Source organism: Pseudophryne corroboree, chromosome 4, assembly GCF_028390025.1.
Source record: "Pseudophryne corroboree isolate aPseCor3 chromosome 4, aPseCor3.hap2, whole genome shotgun sequence".
Lineage (NCBI taxonomy): Eukaryota > Metazoa > Chordata > Amphibia > Anura > Myobatrachidae > Pseudophryne > Pseudophryne corroboree.
Genome location: NC_086447.1, coordinates 169,434,152 through 169,455,175, shown reverse-complemented (window position 1 = coordinate 169,455,175; position 21,024 = coordinate 169,434,152). Strand labels below are relative to the sequence as shown.

The 21,024-nt window shown below is 41.7% G+C and overlaps 1 protein-coding gene across 2 annotated transcripts in view; it reads left to right on the top strand.

Annotated features, from left to right (window-relative positions):
* The first annotated feature begins 6,410 nt into the window (after positions 1-6,410).
* Positions 6,411-21,024, top strand: part of LOC134909099 (alpha-1,4-N-acetylglucosaminyltransferase-like) — a 76,226-nt gene continuing 61,612 nt past the window's right edge. Inside the window, exons 1-2 of one of the 2 annotated variants that reach the window (XM_063915535.1) lie at positions 6,411-6,477; positions 7,490-7,625. The gene's annotated coding sequence lies outside the window, so the exon portion shown is untranslated. The remainder of the gene's footprint in view (positions 6,478-7,489; positions 7,626-21,024) is intronic. The other variant, XM_063915536.1, reaches the window with a different exon arrangement.

The window sequence follows — 21,024 nt, the reverse complement described above, 5'->3', positions numbered from 1 at the left end:
CACTTCGGTCACTGAGGGTGCAGGGCGCTGGGGGGGGGCGCCTTGAGACGCAATAAAAACACCTTGGATGGCAAAAAAATGCATCACATATAGCTCCTGGGCTATATGGATGCATTTAACCCCTGCCAGAATCCATAAAAAAGCAGGAGAAAAGTCCGCGAAAAAGGGGCGGAGCCTATCTCCTCAGCACACTGGCGCCATTTTCCCTCACAGCTCCGTTGGAGGGAAGTTCCCTGTCTCTCCCCTGCAGTCACTACACTACAGAAAGGGTTAAAAAAAAGAGAGGGGGGCACTAATTAGGCGCAGTATTAACTATACAGCAGCTATAAGGGGAAAAACACTTATATAAGGTTATCCCTGTATATATATAGCGCTCTGGTGTGTGCTGGCAAACTCTCCCTCTGTCTCCCCAAAGGGCTAGTGGGGTCCTGTCCTCTATCAGAGCATTCCCTGTGTGTGTGCTGTATGTCGGTACTTTTGTGTCGACATGTATGAGGAGAAAAATGATGTGGAGACGGAGCAGATTGCCTGTAATAGTGATGTCACCCCCTAGGGGGTCGACACCTGAGTGGATGAACTGTTGGAAGGAATTACGTGACAGTGTCAGCTCTGTATAAAAGACAGTGGTTGACATGAGACAGCCGGCTACTCAGCTTGTGCCTGTCCAGACGTCTCATAGGCCGTCAGGGGCTCTAAAGCGCCCGTTACCTCAGATGGCAGATATAGACGCCGACACGGATACTGACTCCAGTGTCGACGGTGAAGAGACGAACGTGACTTCCAGTAGGGCCACACGTTACATGATTGAGGCAATGAAAAATGTTTTACACATTTCTGATAATACGAGTACCACCAAAAAAGGGGTATTATGTTCGGTGAGGAAAAACTACCTGTAGTTTTCCTGAATCTGAGAAATTAAATGAGGTGTGTGATGATGCGTGGGTTTCCCCCGATAACAACGGATAATTTCTAAAATGTTATTGGCATTATATCCTTTCCCGCCAGAGGTTAGGGTGCGTTGGGAAACACCCCCTAGGGGGGATAAAGCGCTCACACGCTTGTAAGGGCTCTACCTTCGCCTGAGATGGCCGCCCTTAAGGATCCTGCTGATAGAAAGCAGGAGGGTATCCTAAAAGGTATTTACACACATACTGGTGTTATACTGCGACCAGCAATCGCCTCAGCCTGGATGTGCAGTGCTGGGTTGGCGTGGTCGGATTCCCTGACTGAAAATATTGATACCCTAGATAGGGACAGTATATTTTTGCCTATAGAGCATTTAAAAGATGCATTTTTACATATGCGTGATGCACAGCGGAATATTTGCCGACTGGCATCAAGTCTAAGCGCGTTGTCCATTTCTACCAGTAGAGGGTTATGGACACGTCAGTGGTCAGGTGATGCGTATTCCAAACGGCATTTGGAAGTATTGCTTTATTAAGGGAGGAGTTATTTGGGGTCGGTCTTTCAGACCTGGTGGCCACGGCAACAGCTGGGAATTCCACGTTTGTACCCCAGGTCGCCTCTCAACATGAGAAGACGCCGTATTATCAGGCGCAGTCTTTTCGTGGACAAGCGGGCAAAAGGTTCCTCATTTCTGCCCCGTGACAGAGGGAGAGGAAAAAGGCTGCAGAAATCAGCCAGTTCCCAGGAACAGAAACCCTCTCCCGCCTCTGCCAAGCCCTCAGTATACGCTGGGGCTTTACAAGCAGAATCAGGCATGGTGGGGGGGCCGTCTCAATGAATTTCAGCGCGCAGTGGGCTCACTCGCAAGTAGACCCCTGGATCCTTCAGGTGATATCTCAGGGGTACAAATTAGAATTCGAGACGTCTCCCCCTCGCCGTTTCCTAAAGTCGGCTTTACCGATGTCTCCTTCTGACAGGGAGACAGTTTTGGAAGCCATTCACAAGCTGTATTCCCAGCAGGTGATAATCAAGATACCCCTCCTGCAACAGGGAACGGGGTATTATTCCACACTGTTGTGGTACCGAAGCCGGACGGCTCGGTGAGACCGATTCTAAATCTAAAATCTTTGAACACTTACGTACAGAGGTTCAAATTCAAGATTGAGTCACTCAGAGCAGTGATTGCGAACCTGGAAGAAGGGGACTACATGATGTCTCGGGACATCAAGGATGCTTACCTTCATGTCAAAATTTACCCTTCTCACCAAGGGTACCTCAGGTTTATGGTACAGAACTGTCACTATCAGTTCAGACGCTGCCGTATGGATGGTACACGGCACCCCGGGTCTTTACCAAGGTAATGGCCGAAATGATGATATTCCTTCGAAGGAAGTGAATTTTAGTTATCCCTTCCTTGGACAATTCCCTGATAAGGGTAAGATCCAGGGAACAGTTGGAGGTCGGTGTAGCACTATCTCAGGTAGTGTTGCGGCAGCACGATTGGATTCTCAATATTCCAAAATCGCACCTGGTTCCGACGACGTGTCTTCTGTTCCTAGGGATGATCCTGGACACAGTCCAGAAAAAGGTGTTTCTCCCGGAGGAGAAAGCCAGGGAATTATCCGAGCTAGTCAGGAACCTCCTAAAACCGAGCCAAGTCTCAGTGCATCAATGCACAAGGGTTCTGGGTAAAATGGTGGCTTCCTACGAAGCAATCCCATTCGGCAGATTCCACGCAAGAACTTTCCAGTGGGACCTGCTGGACAAATGGTCCGGATCGCATCTTCAGATGCATCAGCGGATAACCCTGTCACCAAGGACAAGGGTGTCCCTCCTGTGGTGGTTGCAGAGTGCTCATCTTCTAGAGGGCCGCAGATTAGGCATTCAGGACTGGGTCCTGCTGACCACGGATGCCAGCCTGCGAGGCTGGGGAGCAGTCACACAGGGAAGGAATATCCAGGGCTTATGGTCAAGCCTGGAGACATCACTTCACATAAATATCCTGAAGCTAAGGGACATTTACAATGCTCTAAGCTTAGCAAGACCTCTGCTTCAAGGTCAGCCGGTGTTGATCCAGTCGGACAACATCACGGCAGTCACCCACGTAAACAGACAGGGTGGCACAAGAAGCAGGAGGGCAATGGCAGAAGCTGCAAGGATTCTTTGCTGGGCGGAAAATCATGTGATAGCACTGTCAGCAGTATTCATTCCGGGAGTGGACAACTGGGAAGCAGACTTCCTCAGCACGACCTCCACCCGGGAGAGTGGGGACTTCACCCAGAAGTCTTCCACATGATTAAAAACTCGACAGGTATTGCGCCAGGTCCAGGGACCCTCAGGCAATAAGCTGTAGACGCTCTGGTAACACCGTGGGTGTACCAGTCAGGGTATGTGTTCCCTCCTCTGCCTCTCATACCCAAGGTACTGAGATTGATAAGATGGAGAGGAGTAAGCACTATATTCGTGGTTCCGGATTGGCCAAGAAGGACTTGGTAACCGGAACTTCAAGAGATGCTCACGGAGGATCCGTGGCCTCTACCTCTAAGAAGGGACCTGCTCCAGCAAGGACCCTGTCTGTTCCAAGACTTACCGCGGCTGCGTTTGACGGCATGGCGGTTGAACGCCGGATCCTGAAGGAAAAAAGGCATTCCGGATGAAGTCATCCCTATCCTGATCAAAGCCAGGAAGGATGTAACCGCAAAAACATTATCACCGCAATTGGCGAAAATATGTTGCGTGGTGCGAGGCCAGTAAGGCCCGACGGAGGAAATTCAACTGGGTCGATTCCTACATTTCCTGCAAACAGGAGTGTCTATGGGCCTGAAATTGGGGTACATTAAGGTTCAAATTTCGGCCCTGTCAATTTTCTTCCAAAAAGAACTAGCTTCAGTCCCTGAAGTTCAGACGTTTGTAAAAGGGGTACTGCATATACAGCCTCCTTTTGTGCCTCCAGTGGCACTTTGGGATCTCAATGTAGTTTTGGGTTCCAAAAGTCACATTGGTTTGAACCACTTAAATCTGTGGAGTTAAAATATCTCACATGGAAAGTGGTCATGCTGTTGGCCCTGGCCTGGGCCAGGCGCGTGTCAGAATTGGCGGCTTTATCCTGAAAAAGCCCTTATCTGATTTTCCATTCGGACAGGGCGGAATTGAGGACTCGTCCTCAGTTTCTCCCCAAGGTGGTTTCAGCGTCTCACCTGAACCAACCTATTGGTGGTGCCTGCGGCTACTAGGGACTTGGAGGCCTCCAAGTTGCTAGACGTTGTCAGTGCCCTGAAAATATATGTTTCCAGGACGGCTGGAGTCAGGAAATCTGACTCGCTGTTTATCCTGTGTGCACCCAACAAGCTGGGTGCTCCTGCTTCTAAGCAGACTATTGCTCGTTGGATTTGTAGTACAATTCAGCTTGCACATTCTGTGGCAGGCCTGCCACAGCCAAAAATCTGTAAATGCCCACTCCACAAGGAAGGTGGGCTCATCTTGGGCGGCTGCCCGAGGGGTCTCGGCTTTACAACTTTGCCGAGCAGCTACTTGGTCAGGAGCAAATACGTTTGTAAAATTCTACAAAATTGATATCCTGGCTGAGGAGGACCTGGAGTTCTCTCATTTGGTGCTGCAGAGTCATCCGCACTCTCCCGCCCGTTTGGGAGCTTTGGTATAATCCCCATGGTCCTTACGGAGTCCCCAGCATCCACTTAGGACGTTAGAGAAAATAAGAATTTACTTACCGATAATTCTATTTCTCATAGTCCGTAGTGGATGCTGGGCGCCCATCCCAAGTGCGGATTGTCTGCAATACTTGTACATAGTTATTGTTACAAAAATCGGGTTATTATTGTTGTGAGCCATCTTTCAGAGGCTCCTCTGTTATCATGCTGTTAACTGGGTTCAGATCACAGGTTATACGGTGTGATTGGTGTGGCTGGTATGAGTCTTACCCGGGATTCAAAATCCTTCCTTATTGTGTACGCTCGTCCGGGCACAGTATCCTAACTGAGGCTTGGAGGAGGGTCATAGGGGGAGGAGCCAGTGCACACCAGATAGTCCTAAAGCTTTCTTTAGATGTGCCCAGTCTCCTGCGGAGCCGCTATTCCCCATGGTCCTTACGGAGTCCCCAGCATCCACTACGGACTATGAGAAATAGAATTATCGGTAAGTAAATTCTTATTTTTTTTATATATACTTCATTTTAATACACACAGCTGATTTTAATAGGTTCATTTTTAGTGCATGAATTTCTGCACCGTATTTTTCTTGTCTTTTATGTGCCCTTTAGGTTTTCGAAGGTTTTTTAATACATTTTTATTGTACATTTTTATTGTTCCTTTTATGTGCATGTTTTTTACATCCTCTGTAATAAACCCCGTATTGTTTTTTAAAGAAACAAGCAGTCCGTAATAATATTCGCCACCTGTGGTCGCTTCGATCTTATTTATCCATTCAATTTTTACATATCCTGCACGTGTACAAATGCGGGTTTTATTTAAGATCTAGCTGACGCCCTCTATATTAAAGGGAGTGGCATACAGAGACTAGTGGTTTTTGGGTAAGCACATAATTGACATATTGTGAATATACTTTCTTCTACTGTAATTTTTGGCGCTATTGGTTCACCCCATACACATATATATATATATATATATATATATATATATATATACATACAGTACCAGTCAAACGTTCAAACATTTTGACACACCTTCTCATTCAATGGTTTTTATTTATTTTTTATTATTTTTTACATTGTAGATTAATACTGAAGACATCAAAACTATGAAAGAACACATATGGAATTATGTTGTAAACAAAAAAAATGTTAAACAAATCAAAATATGTTTTATATTTTAGATTCCTCAAAGAAGCCCCCTTTTGCTTTGATGACAGCTTTGCACACTCTTGGCATTCTTTCAATCAGCTTCATCAGGTAGTCTCCTGGAATGGTTTTGAAATAACAGGTGTGCCTTGTCAAGCGTCAATCTGTGGAATTACTTGCCTTCTTAATGTGTTTGAGACCATCAGTTGTGTTGTGCATAGGTAGGGTTAGTACACAGTGGACACCCCTATTTGACTACTGTTGTAATCCATATTATGGCACTCAACACAGTCATATAAAAGTGATTTATTTTCTGAGCTCTCTGCGAGTTACTTTTAACACTGCATTAATATTATGTATCAGTTGATTTGAATTTTGCTGCTAATTTGAATCTGAGATCATGTGGATTTAACACAGTGTAATTTACAACAATATTTGAATGTTTTAAGTATATTTGAATACATTTGGATATAAACTCAGACATTGCCCATTTTACAACTTTTTCCTGTACCTACTGTAAAGGTTTAGAATATCAGCTACCAAAGAAATATGATCTTTTTGTCTGACTAATTCTGGAATAGAATGGTTTGAATATTTATTTGATATGTTGATCATGTACTTTGGAACACTGAATTTATGACCTTTACTTATTTGTGCATTGGGAACTGAGTCACAAAGCCTCTTTGTTATATGTGTTTAAACAGTCTACACATTAAGCAATATTTATTTTAAGCGAAGAGAGGAGTCTGTGATCTACAGTAAGTCTTCTCTGCTTGTTTTATCTTTTAAATAACTTTAATATTTCTTATTCCCTGTGTCTTAGTTATTATTGTTACATTTGCTTGTCAGCAGGTATTTTATCCAGATAAACCATATTATTGTAGCTTTATATCATATCTGAGCATTTACTATCCATCTAGCAGAGAATTCTGTGCATTGCAGTTGTAAAAGCTGGAGATACTGTAATATCAAATGAACCTATTGTATATATACACAGCATTAACTGTTATTCATATGGATACAAATTCGCTATACGCAGTGTATATCTAGTAAGAACACTTAAGGTTCATATATTTTCCCTTTTCAATAAGGTATGCACAAATGAAATTAATGTTATAATTATATCTTTCTTCAAAGTATATTACAAATTAAGTGCAAGTAAATGGAAAAAAAGAGGTGTAAAGGCGTAATTAAAGGAAAGTGCACACAGATCTTCTATACTTACAAAAATAGTTTAAAGAAAAAATGTTTTTACTTGGTATGCTTTAAAATAAATTAAGATATCATATATAATTTTGTAGAAATTTAACTAGAAATAGGATTTAAATCTATATTCCTATAATAATGATATAAAGATAGTAATAATATACCCTAGATAGGGCTCAATTTAAGAAACTGCAGTACTGTATTTTAAGGTTATAAAGAAAATGTGAAAAGGGAGTAAATAAGAATACAGTATACTGATAATTATGTACAGATACTGTACATAATTAAGATTTTTTTTCTGTATTATTGAGACAGTGAAACACTGTAACTGTATCTACTTATAGTGTACTACTCATTTTCTATTTTTAAACAATTTACACACAGCCTAAACTGAAAATTGCTAAATACGGAGATGGTGCATAGCTGTTTTTAAAACACTATTCTTACCCCTTCCTTTTCACAATTTCTGTATCTACAGTATAATTTTAATATACACTAAAATTGGTAAAGTGACTCCTCCCACTTAGCGCTAATCCAATGCTACACTTTGCACCTGCTTTCCAGTACTTTCCTGTGCTTCTGGACATCCTTGACTGTGAAAGGGACTACTGGGGAACACGCCTGACGGAGCCACATGCTGGGTATTGTTCCTGGGAAATACATTGCATTCATAACACCTGCGGCTCTGATTATCATCTTGGTAGGACTCTGTTTCCCATGTTGGGATCTGTTTTTGTCTCACTTTTAATCATTGTGTAGTATTAAAATTTATATTTTATTCACATCAAGCTGGTACATTACATTTTATTGAGAAAATAGAAGTTCCTGCAAAAAGTGTAGCATTGGATTAGCGCTAAGTGGGAGGAGTCACTTTACCAATGTTAGTGCATTTATACCGTTGGGAGTTTGTAGGGAACTCCCAGACTACCCCCAGTCCTACATAAATCCTTACAGCGCAACCATCCACCTCTATTCTTCCTTTTTTAATTTTAATATACAGTTCACTTCATTGAGCACTATCTAGTGTATATTACTGCTATCTTTACAGCATTCTTTTAGGAATATCAATTTAAATCCTAATTCTGGTTATTGAATATACAATTAATATAAGTAATACTTTCATTTATTTTAAAGCATACCAAATAATATTTAGTTTGAACTATTTTTGTAAATATAGGAGATCTGAGTGCACTTTTTTTAAATGATTCATGTATGCATCTTTTTTCCTTTTGCAAGTACAGTACATTTAAATCGGAAGAAAGCACAACCAGCATAAATTATTACTATACTATCCTGTTTGTGGTTTTCTGAAGAATAAAATATTATCTGTTTGACCATACCAAAAAAAAAAAAATTAATTCTTTCAGTAAATCATCCTTTATATAGTAATTTTTTCAATTTCTTTATAATTTAAGTCTTCAAATGTAAAACGAGAGCTCAGAAAATATAAATAAATTGTCTGTGTCACTTAATAAACAAATAAATTCAGAATTAAAATAAGAACTATTACTTTTAAATATAAGAGCTAACATAAGCTTTAGAAGGACATTTATTATACATTTTTAAAATCATACAAAAGCCATGAGCTTAAAAAATAATCCTATAAAGAGTATAAATTAAAATAATTAATGGTGAAAAAAAATTCACTCCATAAAATGAAGCAAAAATTAATTATACAGACAAAAGAGTAAGATCAAATTCCAATGCATTAGATAGAAATAAGGAAATGATGATTACCAGCAGTTTACTCATACAGTAGTTGTCTCATTTATATTATACTGTGCTTGAAGAGCATTGATCAAAGGCTAACTGGTAAATTACTATTTAAAGGATTCTATTATATGTAATAATGTTGATTTATTTATTTAGTTACAGTAGCCACTACTATATGTAATGTGTTTTATAGTGGTCTACAAAAAAAACAAAACACAAACAAACCTTCGTTGTAGTACAGTAGCTCTTTCTATTGATTATAATAATTTAGAATAAGTAATGGATGTTTGCTGTTTCAGAAAGTATACTAGCATAATTTAATGAAACTCAGAAAAACTGAACATCTGCAGTGTATTATTTGTGATGGGATCTGGTCTCTAGGTCGACAGTAACTAGGTCGACAGTAACTAGGTTGACCACTATTGGTCGACATGGTCTCTAGGTCGACATGTTCTAGGTCAAGCAAAGCGAGCCATGCGAGGGGACACGATGCACTAATTGGGGTTCCCGGTCACTGTACGGAGAAAACGACACAAAACCCCCCCATTAATAACTCATGTTGATCTTTTGACCTGTTGACCTAAAGACCCTGTCGACCTAGTTACTGTCAACCAATAGTGGTAGACTTAGTTACTGTTGAGCTAGTTACTGTCGACCTTGCATACCACACCCATTTGTGAATTTTCTATTATGTAATTTCTTAAAACAGCAACAACAACTATGTAATAAGATTTAATAGAGCGTTACTCTCTGTGGATTATTTTATCGCAACTCAATGTCACAATAATATTTAGCAGATTTTATGTTACCTGTTCCATCATTCAAAATATTGTCAAATTTACAGGTTGGTCTTTGAACAATTACTTATATGACATAAAGAGAAACTGAAAGTCAATTATAGTGGAGTGCACATTTTCTCTTACAATTATTGTTTATATATAAAACATGACTTTTATTAGATTAATTAAAATGTACATATACTGTAGTACAATCAGCAAAATAAATCTAAAATAAAGGAGTAATGGGTGTAAAAACGAAATAAGAGATTAAAAACCACTGTGCACCATACAAATGTTGCCACGCTCATCTAGCCGGGTGTAGTATGGTTTGCCAGCGGTCGTGGTCCCGGCAACCAGCATACCGGTGCCGGAATCCCGACCGCCGGCATACCGACAGCTGGGCGAGTGCAAATGAGTCCCTTGCGGGCACGGTGGCACGCTATGCGCGCCGCGCTATCTATTCTCCCTCCGGGGGGGCGTGGACCCCCAAGAGGGAGAAAAGATGTCGGTATGCCAGCAGTCGGGATTCCGGTGCCGGTATGGTGGTCGCCTGAAGTCCACCCATCTAGCCCGCAGGTTGCCATATTCATGTCAATATATCGTGGGGAAGGGGCATGGACTGCGCACCCTAGCTTCTAATAATGGAAAGTGCTACCTTACTGGGACCTACAGATGGAGCTGCGCTCTTCTGCGGTAGCTTTGTTGCATACGTGCACTACCGGTGTGACTAGGTGATCCGTCCGTCTAGCCCCGCCAGGAGTGCACAGAGATGCTCTCCCATTCTAGTGAATGGGGCGCGTCTCTGTCACGCCAGGGTGCACGGAGACACTCTCACATTCTAGTGAATGGGGCACATCCCCGTCACGCGCATGCGCGCGCCTAGGCACAGATATAGCCACAATTAGTGTGGTTCCATCGGTAGTACTACAATATAGGAACAAGAGTGCAGGTGCACCATACAACCATTAACATTATAATAACCATCATATCCGAGGTTCTCGGCATATATTGACCAATAAATGAGCCTGCCCACCTTCTTCACAGTATCCTAATCGGACAGGTCCCTAACATTATAGGGGTTCACCTCGGGGGCACAGGGCACCCGCAAACCACCCCAGGGCACCACACCTTGTGCACCTGCGCTCTTACTCCTATATCATATTTGTGTTAAGCCAGGTGCGGCAAGTGTGCCGGCGACTGAGACATGTGCATGCATCTAGGTACGTGTGCCCATAGAAATACATGGGCATCATACTAAGATACAGCTCAGTGTACTAGCATGCACCCATGCCTCGGCATGACATGTGTGCCCTTGTGGCCACGCCGCAGGATTTATGAGCGTGGCTACATCTTACTGATTACAAACTAATATTTTCATTTCTGTCCATCAGGATACTGTACATTCAGTAAATATCAATGTAGTTTATTCCCTTCTGTAGTATTGTATATCAGTACAGGGAATGCTGACAATATGGTATAATTCAAGGAGAGAGACTTCTATAAATATCTTCAGATATAATGCAGTACAGTGCTGTGTACTCATCACTCAATGTACTCTTTAGCTCTTGCAGTGTTTAATTAATGCTATTATGTATCACAGCTCCCATGCAGGAGGTCTGTGCATAGTACAGAAAATCTCTACCTTGGGATGTGTTGATATGGAGAATGTTGACAATATAGTACAATGACCCTGATAATGGTTGAAGCGCAATGTTAAAAGCCACGGATTGCTGTCAAGGGTTGAAGAGAAACCAAGAAAATAAATAGTTTCAGCAGAGCTGTAAACTTCAAATCAGCCTATCCCTATCCTAAATTTTTGGAATAAAAAATGAACATTTGAATTAACTAACAATCAATCAATCAATCAATCAATCAATCAATCATTTGCCTGCCTTCCACTACATACATACTCCACCTCAATTCCCTTGTACTGCCCTCGGACCTCTGGTCTAGTTCTTCATTAATGAAAACATTCTTGGTTTTTATAGGTTTCTATAATTTATTAAACTGACATCCTGTCTGCCACTGCTGTGTGGCAATGTTTTATAGATGTGCTATAGTCTTTTAAACTGCTGTGTGTTTGTGCTGCTGCTCTATTGCTTCATTTAGCCAGCCCTTGGCCAACAGATTTAGCCACACTCATCATGGCTACATCTTGCAGGAACGTGCACTCCTGGTTTGGGTAGACACACCTGCACCTAGCCACACAGAGCTGTGTCTTTTCTGCAACATTCACTTTGAATGGGTGCGTGTGCATCTTATATCTATATCTTTAATATAGCATTACTCTTTGTGGATTATTTCATCGCAACTCAATGTCACAATAATATTTAGCAGATTTTATGTTACCTGTTCCATCATTCAAAATATTGTCAAATTTACAGGGGGGTCTTTGAACAATTACTTATATGACATAAAGAGAAACTGAAAGTCAATTATAGTGGAGTGCACATTTTCTCTTACACTGATTGTTTATATATAAAACATGACTTTTATTAGATGAATTAAAATGTACATATACTGTAGTACAATCAGCAAAATAAATCTAAAATAAAGGAGTAATGGGTGGAAAAATGAAATAAGAGATTAAAAACCACTGTGCACCATACAAATGTTGCCACGCTCATATAGCCTGCAGCTTGCCATATTCATGTCAATATATTGTGGGGAAGGGGCCTGGACTGCACACCCTAGCTTCTTATAATGGAATGTGCTACCTTACTGGGACTTACAGATGGAGCCGCGCTCTCTGAGGCGGCTCCGTCGCATACGTGTACTCCCGGTGAACTAGGTGATCCATCCGTCTAGCCCCGCCAGGAGTGCACAGAGATGCTCTCCCATTCTAGTGAATGGGGCGCGTCTCTGTCATGTCGGAGTGCACGGAGACACTCTCCCATTCTAGTGAATTGGGCACATCCCCATCACGCGCATGCACGCAATTAGTGTGGCTCCATCTGTAGTACTACAATAAAGGAACAAGAGTGCAGGTGCACCATACAACCATTAACATTATATTAAAACCATCATATCAGAGGTTCTTGGCATATATTGGCCAATATATGAGCCTGCCCACCTTCTTCACCGTATCCTCATCGGACAGGTCCCTAACATTATAGGGGTTCACCTCTGGGGCACAGGGCACCCGCAAACCACCCCTGGGCACCACACCTGGTGCACCTGCGCTCTTACTCCTATATCATATTTGTGTCAAGCCAGGTGCGGCAAGTGTGCTGGCGACTAGGACATGTGCATGCATCTAAGTATGTGTACCCATAGGAATACATGGGCACCATACTAAGGCGCAGCTCGGTGTACTAGCGTGCACCCATGCCTCGGCATGGCATGTGTGCCCTTGTGGCCACTCCGCAGGATTTATGAGCGTGGCTACATCTGTACCTACTGATTACAAACTAATATTTTCATTTCTGTCCATCAGGATACTGTACATTCAGTAAATATCAATGTAGCTTATTCCCTTCTGTAGTATTGTATATCAGTACAGGGAATGCTGACAATATGGTATAATTCAAGGAGAGAGACTTCTATAAATATCTTCAGATATAATGCAGTACAGTGCTGTGTACTCATCACTCAATGTATTCTTTAGCTCTTGCAGTGTTTAATTAATGCTATTATGTATCACAGCTCCCATGCAGGAGGTCTGTGCATAGTACAGAAAATCTCTACCTTGGGATGTGTTGATATGGAGAATGTTGACAATATAGTACAATGACCCTGATAATGGTTGAAGCGCAATGTTAAAAGCCACGGATTGCTGTCAAGGGTTGAAGAGAAACCAAAAAAATAAATAGTTTCAGCAGAGCTGTAAACTTCAAATCAGCCTATCCCTATCTTACATTTTTGGAATAAAAAATAAACATTTGAATTAACTAACAATCAATCAATCAATCAATCCTTTACCTGCCTTCTACTACATACATACTCCACCTCAATTCCCTTGTACTGCCCTCGGACCTCTGGTCTAGTTCTTTATTAATGAAAACATTCTTGGTTTTTATGGGTTTCTATAATTTATTAAACTGACATCCTGTCTGCCACTGCTGTGTGGCAATGTTTTATAGATGTGCTATAGTCTTTTAAACTGCTGTGCATTTGTGCTGCTGCTCTGTTGCTTCATTTAGCCAGCCTTTGGCCAACAGATATAGCCACACTCATCATGGCTACATCTTGCAGGAACGTGCACTACTGGCTTGGGTAGACGCTCCTGCACCTAACCTCACAGAGCTGTGTCTTTTCTGCAACATTCACTTTGAATGGGTGCGTGTGCATCTTAGATGCATTCACGTCTGGACATGCATGTGGTCTTGGCATACTAGGTACATTTGTGCCAAGATGTAGCCACGATCATTGGTGAACAATACTGTGAGCTGTGAGGTGGTCAATATTTACTGGAAATGAATATATAAGGTTAAAAAACATAAAACTTGTTGTTCAGGGCAGGCACTGTGCTTAAAAAAGAATGTTAAGTACAGGTGTCACTGTTACTTTATTCAGTGTTAAAATAAATAGATAAATTAAAAAAAAGTGTGTTGTTGGTCAGACCCTGTACTTAAAAAAATAAAGTTCAGTAAGTGCTTCGACGTTAGCTATCTGTGAAGCTGACATTTCTAAGATTGTACTCATAAAGAAGCCTTTGTCCACTAATTCAGCATCATCTGCAAATCTGGGGATGTGCAGTACAAGTAAAGCTGGTGACATAAAAAAAAATGAGGATGCCTGTGTGGAAGTGCAACAGGATGAGGGGGATATTTGTGTTTTCTCTGATACTAAAGAGGATGTTGATGATGAGGATGTTGTTTTTGTTAGTCGGCCACCAGTGGCAGCAGTTTTTCTTCAAGATAAAAATTAAGTTATTGTCATTCCAGGTGTTAAGAACAAAGCCACCTCTTGGGTGTGGAATTATTTTCCCCCAAATTCTGACAACATTTGTGAAGGTGTCTGTACTATCTATGAGGCTAAAGTCAGTAGAGGTAGGGATGTTAACCATCTAGGCACCTTGTCTCTGTTACATTATTTGAAGTGAGTTCATGCAAGCTATTTATCAAAATCTGTATAGGCTACCAGCAGTGTGGACCAGCACATGCAATCTCTTCCACCAACACCCTAATTATCAACCTCCTCATCAATGATCGGAGGTAGTCCTTTACAAGAAAATGTTTTGTTGGTGCTTAATCAAATCAAGCACTTCAGCCACAAAGTGCCAGTCCCTTTCACAGAAGTGCTTGGTTTGTTAAACTGTGCATGTCCTTTTTAATATATTGTACAACATAAGTATGAGTGGGAGGGTCCAAGGACAATCCCAAGTTGCACCACTTTTTTTTCAGGACGTAGTTACTATCCCAGCGGTCGGGATCCCAGCGGTCAGAATACCAATGCCGGGATCCTAACTGCTCATAAAGCCGACAGCTGTGACAAGGCTATTCCCACTCATGGGTGTCCATGACACCCAGAGTTCGAATAGAACCTGTGGTGAGCAAAGCGAGCCACCGAGCCTGCAAGGGGCTTTGTACCACTCACCGCGCTGCAGGCATTCTGGCAGACAGGATCCCGTGTTAGGTATTCTTACCTCCGGAATTCCATTCCCAACCCTTTTTTTCATAGTGGACTGTATTTTTGGGTGGCATTGGGGACAGTCAATTTTGCATAGACAAACATTTTTATTGCTTATTGCTCTAATACATTACTAATTTGCAGAATATTGTTAACTAGAAAAGAATACAATGTTAATACAATAGTCAAGGATTCCTGACAAGAGTTGAAGAGCAATGGTAATTAGCCAAGGATTCATGATAAGGTTTGACGAGCAATGTCAATAGCAAAGGATTCCTGACAAGGGTTGAAGGGCAATGCTAATAGCCAAGGATTCCTGTTAGAGCTGTAAACCCCAAATCAGTCTATCCCTCTCTTAACTTTTTGGAACAAAAAACATTTAAATTAACCAATCAATTAATCAATTCTTTTCCTGCCTTTCAGTACATACCTACTTCACCTCAATTTCCCTTTGAACCCTTGAGCCTCAAGGCTCTCATTGGCTACTTTCACAGGAGTCTTGGGGAGAAAATATGAGAGTGACACCTAATGCTGTGTCCAGTGCTCACCACAGTGGCCATGGTACACCACTGCCAACCCAGATACACTGCTAGCACATATATTACATACATCTACACATGTATGTTTAAATTAGTGATGAGTGGGTTCGGTTCGTCGGAATCCGAACCCCCCGAACTTCACCCTTTTTACACGGGTCCGAGGCAGACTCGGATCCTCCCGCCTTGCTCGGTTAACCCGAGCGCGCCCGGACGTCATCATCCCGCGGTCGGATTCTCGCGAGATTCGTATTCTATATAAGGAGCCGCCATTTTTCACTCGTGCATTGGAAACGATAGTGAGAGGACGTGGCTGGCGTCCTCTCAGTTTTATTCAGGTGGCTGCAAATATCTGTGCTCACTGCTTTATTGTGGGGACTGGGGACCAGCAGTATTATATAGGAGTACAGTGCAGAGTTTTGCTGACCAGTGACCACCAGTATTATACGTTCTCTGCCTGAAAAACGCTCCATATCTGTGCTCAGTGTGCTGCATATATCTGTGCTCACACTGCTTTATTGTGGGGACTGGGGACCACCAGTATTATATAGGAGGAGTACAGTGCAGAGTTTTGCTGACCAGTGACCACCAGTATGCATGACTCATGTCCCCGGGCAATATTAATGGTCTGGTAAATATGTGCTGCAATAAACACATGTCATGAGTGACACGTAACATAGCCAGTAAAAATTATTAGTACCTGTGACCCTACGGTATTTACTTCTGAATTAAGCAGCTGCAATCCATGATTATGTGATCTATGCCTCTGATATGCGTAACAATGATTATGGTTTAGTAATACATGCTGCAATATGTACATGTTTGTGTGACACTTAGCTGTGTATAACAGGGAGCAAGTTACTATCACTGCAACTTTATGACATCTGTCTTTGATAAAAACAATTTTAATTAGAAGCCCCAAGACACACGGTATCTATTTAACTTCTTTCCTAGCATTCAATTGTCTCCTGATGGCGCATTTGGACCCTGCAATGCCGTTAAGGTAACAGGATCCATCTAACACCTAAATACAGGTTGACCAAGTGACGCTGTATCTATTTTTCTATCGGCCCGGCAATTACCCTTACTCTCACCCATCATCCGCTCAAAGAAGATGATGGGCAGCAGATGAGGGAATTTGCATTTCGGACCGTACTACTCTTTATTGATGCATCGATATGATATGAACTCACAAATCTGTCTTACATGCACCCTATAAATTATTCAGATTGCAATAATAAACAGGTTATCTTGGTTCAATGGCAGCCTGCCGCACAGTGACTTAAATATCTCAAGTTCACTGTGGGCTAACCGCTATCATACCAACCAAAGGGGTACCCCGGAAAGTAAAAATGTGTGCTTATTAATGCAAGCCTTGCACCGGAACCTGTTCTCTGTAAATTCAGCCGTTGATTGTGGAATTAAAGCGGTGTGTGATTGGGGATGCCCATGTACGCGTGATAAGAGGTTTATGGTTAGCACATTCAAACTCATTTTAGATCATTTGTTTAATGAATTGGTAGTACGAAATGAAACACAAGGAGACCTCAATTATATCCAATTGTCTGTGAACAATATGATGTGCTTTGGATGTGTTGTACATTCGTATTTTCCACACCACAGTTGATGTAGATATTGCTCATTTAGGCAAATGCTAACCTGCTGACGCGTTGTTTAGATTGCAGTTAAAGGGTTAAGTGAAAATATTCCATCTCATGTGCAACTCTCTGTTTAAAACAGTCTAAGTGCTTTTCGTGTATCATGCCTTGTGGACACAATACTTACCAAGTAAATTACTAAAGTGTTGTAATAAAATTATATCATTGCCTACACGCTTGGTATGGTGATTTATATGATGTATAATCGTTTGCCGAAGGTAAGCTGCATGTCTTTGCATATTACGGTTTGCGGACACATTGCTATAATAGAGAAATATCAACTCACAGATGCGTTTACAATGTCCACTTGCTGATGTGCTCCTTAAATTGCAGCCAAGAATATCCAGGGAAAACAATTTAACGCATGTGTAGCTCTCTGCTTGGAGTAGCTTTTGATATATAATTTGTGTATTATGCCGTGTGAATAGACCACCTACTAAGTAAAGTATTAAACGGTCGACACGCTTTTCTGACTGGTTAGATATCTGCCTATGTGTAAGATGAAGCAGTCCAATTTGGTGTATAATTTTCTGCTAACACTGGCAAGGATGGTCCTATCATATCTATAAGTCTACTGAAGGCAGTGAGTCCAGGATCTTAAAAACTGTTATATATGGATACAAGGCAGTAAAAGGATACATGTTAGACATATGTGTTTATTATTACAACAACATTCAGTGCAAAATGCAGCAGAGTTGGAATGCAATGTCCATGGGGGGAACATGGATAAAAATATATAGCTATGTTCAGTAGGCAGTTTGTAGCCGAGTATAACTTAAATCATGATGGTCACAAGGGTATATTACAGCCATGAAATATGAGATACGCTGTAATTGATTATACAGATAACTTATTATTGGGGGATATATTGCAGTCAGGAGATGTGATGTGTGCCATTACTGATTGTATAGAATACTAATCACCGGCTGCGATTTATAAATATTCCATTCTATTCACAATTTGTTGTTACGAATTTCATCACTTTAATTAAGTTTGTAATATATTCACCACATTTAATTAATTTTTCTAATTTAGGATATAGGTATTTGTGATAGGGGGTGCAATAAAATGAATGCACAGACTGGGCATGTACATATAGGTACTGCCCCTTGAATTACCCCATTTATTTTAAGGAAGCATAATAAAGGTTAAGTCTTAACATATTAAAACCATGTCAAATTCATTTACATAAAAAACATTTATTGTTTAAAAAGAGTGCTCCAAAAAAGCAATCTACTTTGTGTGTTGTTTCTTCGCAACAGATATCTTTGTTACTATGTTTGGTTTTTTGATTGCAGGAGCACCTCCAGCTTTTTGAATATAATCCAATATAGGAGGTATGGTGATTAGCTGGTTTTACATTTGGATTATTGATTAGCAGAATTATAATAAAAAAAATTATTTCTTGTCCTGTGCGGGATAATAACTCAAGGGTGCACCACCAGTATTATACATTCTCTGCCTGAAAAACGCTCCATATCTGTGCTCAGTGTGCTGCATATATCTGTGCTAACACTGCTTTATTGTGGGGACTGGGGATCACCCGTATTATATAGGAAGAGTACAGTGCAGAGTTTTGCTGACCAGTGACCACCAGTATTATACGTTCTCTGCCTGAAAAAGGCTCCATATCTGTGCTCAGTCTGCTGCATATATCTGTGCTCACACTGCTTTATTGTGGGGACTGGGGACCAGCAGTATTATATAGGAGTACAGTGCAGAGTTTTGCTGACCAGTGACCACCAGTATTATACGTTCTCTGCCTGAAAAACTCTCCATATCTGTGCTGCATTGTAGTATATAGTAGGAGTACAGTGCATAATTTTGCTGACCACCAGTATATAATATATAGCAGTACGGTACAGTAGGCCACTGCTCTACCTACCTTTGTGTCGTCAAGTATACTATCCATCCATACTTGTGGTGCATTTCAGTTTTGCACAGTTTGCTGACCACCGGTATATAATATATAGCAGTATGGTACAGTAGGCCACTGCTCTACCTACCTCTGTGTCGTCAAGTATACTATCCATCCATACCTGTGGTGCATTTCAGTTTTGCAGTTTGCTGACCACCAGTATATAATATATAGCAGTACGGCACAGTAGGCCACTGCTCTACCTACCCCTGTGTCATCAAGTATACTATCCTTCCATACCTGTGGAGTATTTCAGTTTTGCACAGTTTGCTGACCACCAGTATATAATATATAGCAGTACGGTACAGTAGGCCACTGCTCTACCTACCTCTGTGTCGTCAAGTATACTATCCATCCATACCTGTGGTGCATTTCAGTTTTGCACAGTTTGCTGACCACCAGTATATAATATATAGCAGTACGGTACAGTAGGCCACTGCCCTACCTACCTCTGTGTCGTCAAGTATACTATCCATCCATACCTGTTGTGCATTTCAGTTTTGCACAGTTTGCTGACCACCAGTATATAATATATAGCAGTACGGTACAGTAGGCCACTGCTCTACCCACCTCTCTGTCGTCAAGTATACTATCCATCCATACCTGTGGTGCATTTCAGTTTTGCACAGTTTGCTGACCACCAGTATATAATATATAGCAGTACGGTACAGTAAGCCACTGCTCTACCTACCTCTGTGTCGTCAAGTGTACTATTCATCCATACCTGTGGTGCATTTCAGTTGTGCGCAGTATATATAGTAGTAGGCCATTGCTATTGAAACTGGCATATAAGTCCACACATTAAAAAATGGAGAACAAAAATGTGGAGGGTAAAATAGGGAAAGATCAAGATCCACTTCCACCTCGTGCTGAAGCTGATGCCACTAGTCATGGCCAAGACGATTAAATGCCATCAACGTTGTCCGCCAAGGCCGATGCCCAATGTCATAGTAGAGAGCATGTAAAATCCCAAAAAAAATAAAGCTCAGTAAAATGACCCAAAATCTAAATCAAAATCGTCTGAGGAGAAGCGTAAACTTGCCAATGTGCCATTTACGACACGGAGTGGCAAGGAATGGCTGAAGCCCTGGCCCATGTTCAAGGCTAGTGGTTCAGCTTCACCTGAGGATGGAAGCACTCATCCTCCCTGCTAGAGAACTTAAAAGAGTTAAGATGGCAAAAGCACAGCAAAGAACTGTGCGTTCTTCTAAATCACAAATCCCCAAGGAGAGTCCAATTGTGATGCCTGACCTTCCCAACACTGGACGTGAAGAGCATGCGCCTTCCACCATTTGCACGCCCCCTGCAAGTGCTGGATGGAGCACCCGCAGTCCAGTTCCTGATAGTCAAATTGAAGATGTCACTGTTGAAGTACACCAGGATGAGGATATGGGTGTTGCTGGCGCTGGGGAGGAAATTGACAAGGAGGATTCTGATGGTGAGGTGGTTTGTTTAAGTCAGGCACCCGGGGAGACACCTGTTGTCCGTGGGACAAATATGGCCATTGACATGCCTGGTCAAAATACAAAAAAAATCACCTCTTCGGTGTGGAATTATTTCAACAGAAATGCGGACAACTGGTGTCAAGCCGTGTGTTGCCTTTGTCAAGCTGTAATAAGTAGGGGTAAGGACGTTAACCACCTAGGAACATCCTCCCTTATACGTCACCTGGTCCGCATTCATCCGAAGTCAGTGACAAGTTCAAAAACTTTGGATGACAGCGGAAGCAATTTGCTGACCACTAAATCCCTTCCTCTTGTAACCAAGCTCCTGCAAACCACACCACCAACTCCCTCAGTGTCAATTTCCTCCTTACACAGGAAAGCCAATAGTCCTGCAGGCCATGTCACTGTCAAGTCTGACGAGCCCTCTCCTGCCTGGGATTCCTCCGATGCATCCTTGAGTGTAACGCCTACTGCTGCTG